This window comes from Trichechus manatus, unplaced genomic scaffold, assembly GCF_000243295.1.
Source record: "Trichechus manatus latirostris isolate Lorelei unplaced genomic scaffold, TriManLat1.0 scaffold00073, whole genome shotgun sequence".
Classification (NCBI taxonomy): Eukaryota; Metazoa; Chordata; class Mammalia; order Sirenia; family Trichechidae; genus Trichechus; species Trichechus manatus.
The window spans coordinates 13,489,752-13,497,097 of record NW_004444009.1 but is presented as its reverse complement, the minus strand read 5'-3'; positions in this window follow the sequence as shown (position 1 = coordinate 13,497,097).

The following is a 7,346-nucleotide window of genomic DNA, read 5'->3' as shown; positions in this document are numbered from 1 at the left end:
ACTAAAGCCCCGCCTTTATGATACAATCCAATCGCAAGTGACATTTGCTACCTCTTTTTCCGGATCAAGTGACGAATCACAAGAGAAAATTCTCCAGAAATCTACGCAAATTAAAATGTTTCCGGGGTCAGTTGTAAATGTTCTGCCTTTGTGTTCTCTTTTAGTGTAACTCTTTCTTTCCCTCCAGTGCTTCAGAAGACGCTGGCCGTCTTTTTTGGAGTCGCCACGCTTTCGTGGCGTTAGAAAATTTTAGACGCCTGCCTGTAGCAAGTGCTGTGTTGTTGCTACCTCTAGGAGGGTTTCTCATTTTCATCCTCTTCCTTGAAGCTTTACATTTAGACTTAACTCCCTCCCCTTACCTACCCCACGTTTATGCCAAGTCAAAACTATTTACTGTCATACAGTTAATTCGTTCGTTCTCTAAAAGTTTCATTCCCTATGTAAACTTTTTTTTTTTTTTTTTTGGTATTTTTATTTGAATCGCCAGAGAAAAAGCTTTTCAGAATGTCAATTCCTGCGGTTAAATCACTTATCCGCGAAACAGGTTCTCGGGCTTAAGGAGCAGAAATTTTAATTTAGTTGGAAATGTAAGGAAGGTGTGGGATAAGTGGTCTGGGAAATCCAGTTTCATCGGGTATAGTCAGTCCCTGGGTAAACTGGCTTACGCTGTTCAAATTTAGGAGACTGACATAAAGTAGACAATTTATGGCTTATTTTGATCTTTCAAGAATGTCATTCACCTAAGTCCTTAGAAGCTAATACTGATTAAAGAACCTGATGTCCTGATACATTTAACAGGAAGTGATACAACTACTGTTCACTCTTTGTTAGAGATAACTTCAACTATATGGAATCCTGTTTCTATAACTAGCATTTATCTTCATTTATCTTCAGTTTATGAATGTGCTCAAATATTTCCCATCCTAAAGGGATGCTGTCTTGGTTTTGGTTATCCTATCTATGATACTATACTGTCCTATACTTGAAAGAGTTGCCTATTCTTGCTTCTCCCGATTTCTCACTATTCATTCCTTAAGGTCCCTGGGTGGCACAAACAATTTGTGCTCGGCTGCTAATCTAAAGATTGGTACTTTGAACCCACCCAGCAGTACCACAGAAGAAAGGCCTGGTGATCTGCTTTATTGTCAGAGATTGAGTTCCCTTAGAATCAGACTCTTAAAATGGACTTTGGTATGAAGAGAGTTTATTAATGATTAGCACTGAGAGAAGGAAAGGAAGCAAAATTGGCCCAAGGGAGAATTTGGGCTATCATGTGCAGTTTCAACAGGGGTGACTGCCTTTCCCACGTGGAGTTCAAAAAATGGGATGAACTTCCAAAGTTTTCCTGAGTCAAGTGAGTGGGCTGGGCCTTTATAACCCATGGCAGTCCATCACTCGATGCAGGCATGCCCTTGGTCAAGAAGGATCTCTGATAGCTGATAGCTGAAGCATATCTGCTAGCAGCACTCCCAGCAGCTGGGGGAAAAAGGCCTTCATTCCTGAAGAGAGATTTGGGAGGTACATCACAGCATCTACTTCACTCATTAAATCACTAATGCAGATGTCTGTTGGAATTGATGCTGATTATCTCACACATTCAAAATACTCTGCTCAGCAGCACTATTAATTATTCCCTCTCTTTTGATTCCACTGACAGTATAGTTTGCCGTTATTTCTTCTACCTTTTTGTCTACTTCTCAGTTTCCTTTGCAGATTTAGTCTTCCTTTTTTGAGACATTAAATAAAGGAGTTCCTTAAATCTTGATAATTAATACTTTATTGTCTCAAATTTCCCTGAGGAAAATTATGAACTGGTAAGCGAAACAACAAACAAGAAGATAAAACTTATTTTACAATACAACCTCAGCATATTAAGCAACAACTGAAGGAAGGGAAACAAACAAAAAAAAAAAACCACACCTGTTGCCATCGAGTCAATTCCAACTCATAGCGACCCTATAGGACAGAGTAGAAATCCCCCATAGGGTTTCCAAGGAGTGGCTGGTGAATTCGAACTGCTGACCTTTGGGTTAGCAGCCAAGCTCTTAACCACTTTGCTGCCAATAGGTAAGTTGAAAGATGCAGAGAATGATTTTACACACACACATCTGAGAAATTCACAGTTAAAGGCAAAAAATAGGTGTGGACATGAAGTTCTACTAAATACAATGAACGGGACCAAGCTATTAAGTACATAAGTAACTCTCATCAGATAGCTCACTTTTTTTTTTGAGCATACATAGAACAAATATAAAAATAAACTATGTATCAGGCAACAAGAAAGCCTCTAAGTTTCAATAAATCAGTATTATACAAACTGTGTTTTCCAAACAAAGTAATTAGCAAGTCAGAAAACAACAACTAAAACATATTTAGAAAACAAATAACCTATTAATAATTACCCTTCAATTACACATGAAATCATATGAAAAGTAAGTGAATATATTTATCATAAAATAAGAATGTTAAAAGAAAACGAGTTAAACATTGAACTCAAGAAGTTGAGAAAAGCAACAGAGAAAACCAAAAGAAAGAAGAATAAATGAGTGAAATATGCAACATAAAAAAAGGTAGTCTAATAAATTAAGTTGACTCTTTGAAAAGATCCATAGTAGAGATAGGCTTTTGGCAAGATTAATAAAGAAAAAAATAGAGAACTTACAAGTAAACAAAATACAGGTGAAAAGGGAAGAATTACTATAAAATACAGCAGAGATGTTTCTTTGCGAATATTATAAACTACAATACTTGCTGGAACCTGCTAGGATGATGAACTACCATGAGTTGCTGGTTTCTTTAAATTACAAAGTGTGAAATATATATTCCAGCATTAAGAGGAATTTTGAACATTGTCAGGGAGACCAAAGGCAGTCTTAAAATTATGAATGTATGTGGCAGGGGAGGTGAGTATCTGCAGCCCAAGGTGGAGCACAGAGGACGCATTGAAGGAATAGTTTGGAAAAATGCAGTTGTAAGTTTTTCAGTTGTCTCCCTCCCACATTGCCTTGAGATAATCAATGTCTGCCCAGTCACAGAACAAATTTGAGGAAATAGTCCAGACCTCTGGGACAGGTGTTCATGAAGGTAATACCAGGTCAGCAAAACAGTACTGCTGAGGTGATGCGTTGAATAAAATAGATTAGATATGACCATTGTCAGGCATTATTTCTCCATCTCTCTCCTTCAAAATCACTCAGTCTTGTAGATTATCACCTAAGGAGACAGCCTCCTCCAAATTCCACCTACTTCAAGGGCCTAAAGGTGAAATCCTGACTTGACTTGGTCTGTGGGAGAGCAGCAAATGAGAATGACTAACTGGTTTGGTGATGCCTAGAGTTCTAAAGCTCAACCCATTCCAAACCTCCTTCATGTTACTGGAAAATGACATGGATAAAGGTCTGGCCTTTGGCCCTTGTCCAACACACAATATCAGACAAAACAACCCAAACCAGTAGAAGAATATGATATTATAAGACAAAGTAAAAAGTTTAAGGAATACAACTATCTCAAAAGAAAACATAACAATTAAAATACTTATATAATCTGAAGAAACGTTATTAGAAGAAACAATCAAAAAGCCTAAAATATGTATTATCAATCAAGGTGATACAAGAAAACAAAAGCAATAAAAAAATCAAAGAAAATCAGAAAAAAAATCAGGTCTAAAAATATGTTAGGATAAAGAACATGATAAAACCAAAACAAACAAACCTGTTGCTGTCGAGTTGATTCTGACTCATAGCGAACCAATAGGACAGGGTAGAACTGCCCCGTAGAGTTTCCAAGGAGCACCTGGTAGATATGAACTGCCTACCTTTTTGTAAGCAGCCGTAGCACTTAACCACTATCCCACCAGGGTTGCCAAGAACGTAATAGGTGAGATAAATAGCTTAATGCCTGCATCTAAGGAAAGAATTAGAGAACTGATAAAACAATTTAAGGAAAACTTTAGAACAATGGGAAGGAATTAAAAGCAAACAAAGAATCAATGAGTTTGAAGATCTGTCCATCCAAACTTAAGAAACTGAAATGCAAAGAGAAAAAAGGATGAAAAAAAGAACAGAACATCCAAGAACTGAGGACCAATTAAAAAGGTGTAACATATATGTAATCGGAATACTAGATGGGGAGAAAGGAAAGGAGCAGAAGAAATACTTGATGTAATAATGGCCGAGAATTAAAAAAAAAAAAAAAAACATGAAAGAAGCCAAACCATAAATCCAGGAACATAAGAGAATACCAAACAGCATAAATACCCCCAAAAAACTACACCTAGGCATATTATACTCACTGCAGAAAACCAAAGACAGAAAGATAATCTGAAATATGTTAGAGGAAGGGAGGTATCTTATATTTAGTGGAATAAGGATAAAAATTATATCAGATTTCTTATCAGAAACTATGCTAGCAAGAAGAGAGAGTAATGGAATATGTAGCATTAAAAGAAATAAACCATTTACCTAGAGGTTTGTATCCAGCAGAATTATCCTTTAAAGGTGAAGAAGAAATAATGATTTTCTCAGCGACACAAAAACTGAAGCTTCTAGTGAAATAAGTATAGAGTAAGTATGAGGTAAAAGTAAAAAAAAAAAAAACAACTGAGGTAGTATGTCACCAGTAGACCAGTTCAGGGCAATGGGTTTCTATATATATGGCCTTCTTGCTCTGGGTTTGTAGCTCTGCTAAGATGATTTGTTACTCCACAATCTTGCAAAGGGATTGGTTAGTCTACTATGCAAATAAAATGTGTAAAACCCCTACAAGGATTGGTAAATTACTATGTAAATAAGGTGTTTGTGGCCAACCAAGAGGATTGGTCTGTTTTGCCATTCTGCTAGGCTTAAAAGAGCCTATCCCACAGAGGTTCCTATCTGGTATAATAGGTAATTGTTCAAAGTAATAATAGCAACAATGTATTGGATGATTATAGCATATGGATACGTGAAATGAATGGAAGAAATGTTATAATGGATAGAAAGGAAGAATTGGGAATACTTATTTATAAGATACCTACACTACTTCTGAAGCAGTATAGTGTTATTTGAAGGTGCACTTAGATTAGTTGTAAACATATAATGCAAACTCTAGGATAATTACTAAAAATTTTAAAACAGAGGTATTGATATGCTTGGCGAGGATAGAAAGTTGAATCATATAAAATGACCAATTAAAAGCAGAAAGGTGAGAAAAGACTGGAAGATAAAAAGAGAGAGAAAGAACCCCAATCAATCCCAATAAAAAACGTAGTAAATTAATTTGTGGATATTGACAAACAGATTCTAAAGTTTATATGGAAAAGTAAAAGTAGGAAGGGTGAGACAAGACATTTAACCTCTCTCTTGAGCCTTTGTTGATGACACTTTTTTGTGTGCTGTTTGGTTAGAGTACACCAATTACTTTCTAAAAGTTTTTTGTCTTTTAAGCTGCTCCTTTCCTTGTCCTTTGCATAGAGAGAGGATATTTTTCTTGCAGCTTCTTTGTTCTCTGTTCCCATTGGCATTTTTAGATTGCTGGCTTATCCAGCATCCAATTAAGGATATGTGAGGCAAAAGGAAAATGAGGGAGCTCATTGCCAGGTCATTCCTTAGGTCCCAAGGTTCCTAGCCACCAGTATGTATCCATCTGTCCATCCAGCTGTCCGTCCGTCCGTCCATCCATCCATGCATGCATCCATCCATCCATCATATATACATACAGTGTTTTTAGCTATACTTAATATACGTAAAAATACATGTACTCTTTTTCCAGAAGTGAAAGTCTCAATTTTTCGCAGTTTGTAAGATTTTCAGCGGTTTAAATATATCCCTTGGTGTGACTTTCTTTGCATTTAACTTCTTTTGAGTTTATAGACATGGTTGAATTTGTATTTTGATGACTTTCATTTTGGAAATTTTTTGACTAACATTTTTTCAAATATTATGCCTCTGTCTCACTTCCTGTCTCCCTCTCTCTGTATCTCTCTCTTTTCTTATATACTCCAATTATACATATGTTAAAACTTTTATTAATGTCCCATATGTCTCTTATGCTTTATTCTATATTTTCTACCCTTTTTCCCCCTGTGTGCTTGATTCAGGATATTTTCTTCTCTCCTGTTTTCCAGTTTACTAATCCTCTGAACAATTATGTCTTATATACTATTTCAACCATTTTTTAAACTCCTAATTTTGCCTTTTCAGTTCTACAATTTCCGTTTTACTCTCTTTAACATACATTTCATATCTCTGGCAAAGTTTTCTGTTATATTTGTGTCTATTAATCGTAGTTTAAAAATGTATGTTTGGTAACTGCAATATCTGAATCATCCAGGGTCTGATTTTATTATCTACTTGTACTATTTGCTTTTGCTACTATTTTATAGGATATGTCATAATATTTTATTAGATGCTGAACACTGTGTGTGAAAAACTTTAAGAGATTAAATTTTTATTTGGAAAGCAGATAGAGTACCAATAGACCCTGTCTTAGCCATCTAGTGCTGCTCTAACAGAATTACCACAAGTGGATGGCTTTAACAAACAGAAATTTATTCTCTCACAGTCTAGTAGGCTACGAGTCCAAATTAGGGCATCAGCTCCAGGAGAAGGCTTTCTCTGTTTGTTCTGGAGAAAAGTCCTTGTGATGCATCAGTCTTCCCTTGGTCTGGGACCATCTCAGTGCAGGAACCTCAAAGTCCAAAGGACGTGCTCTGTTCCTGGCACTGCTTTCTTTGTGGTGTGAGTTTCCCATTTGTCTCTGCCCACTTCTCTCTTTTATATCTCAAAAGAGACTGGCTCAAGACACTATCCAATCTTGTATACCTCATCAGTATAACTGCCACTAATCCATCTTATTACATCATAGTGATTGAATTTACAACACATAGGGAAATCACATCACATGATAAAATGGTAGACAATCGTACAATACTGGGAATCATGACTCAGCTAAGTTGATAGATATTTTTGGGGGACACAATTCAATCCGTGACAGACCCCATCAATCCTGTAAGGGTTGGTTTGAGATTTTGTTAGGATTCATCCATTTCAGTTTTACTATTACTTCTAGGTTATGGTCTGTATTCATAGGACGTGGACTTCTGAGAACTAAACTGAATGCCCAGATGTTTACTAAAGCCCCTTCACATGCTCTGAACTCCAGCTTCTGGCTCCTCAGTACAGCATGGCTGCTGAAATTTCTGCTCAGCTTGTTAGCTTTCCAGCTGCTGTGTTCTACTGGATTTATTGTATAACTTCAATGTGCATGTGCAGCTAGGGGTTTGGCCAATGATTTGATTTATGGTGAATTTTTTATTGGGCTTATTTCTCTACGGTTTCCACCTCTCTGGAAATTTGCTTAAGTTACAG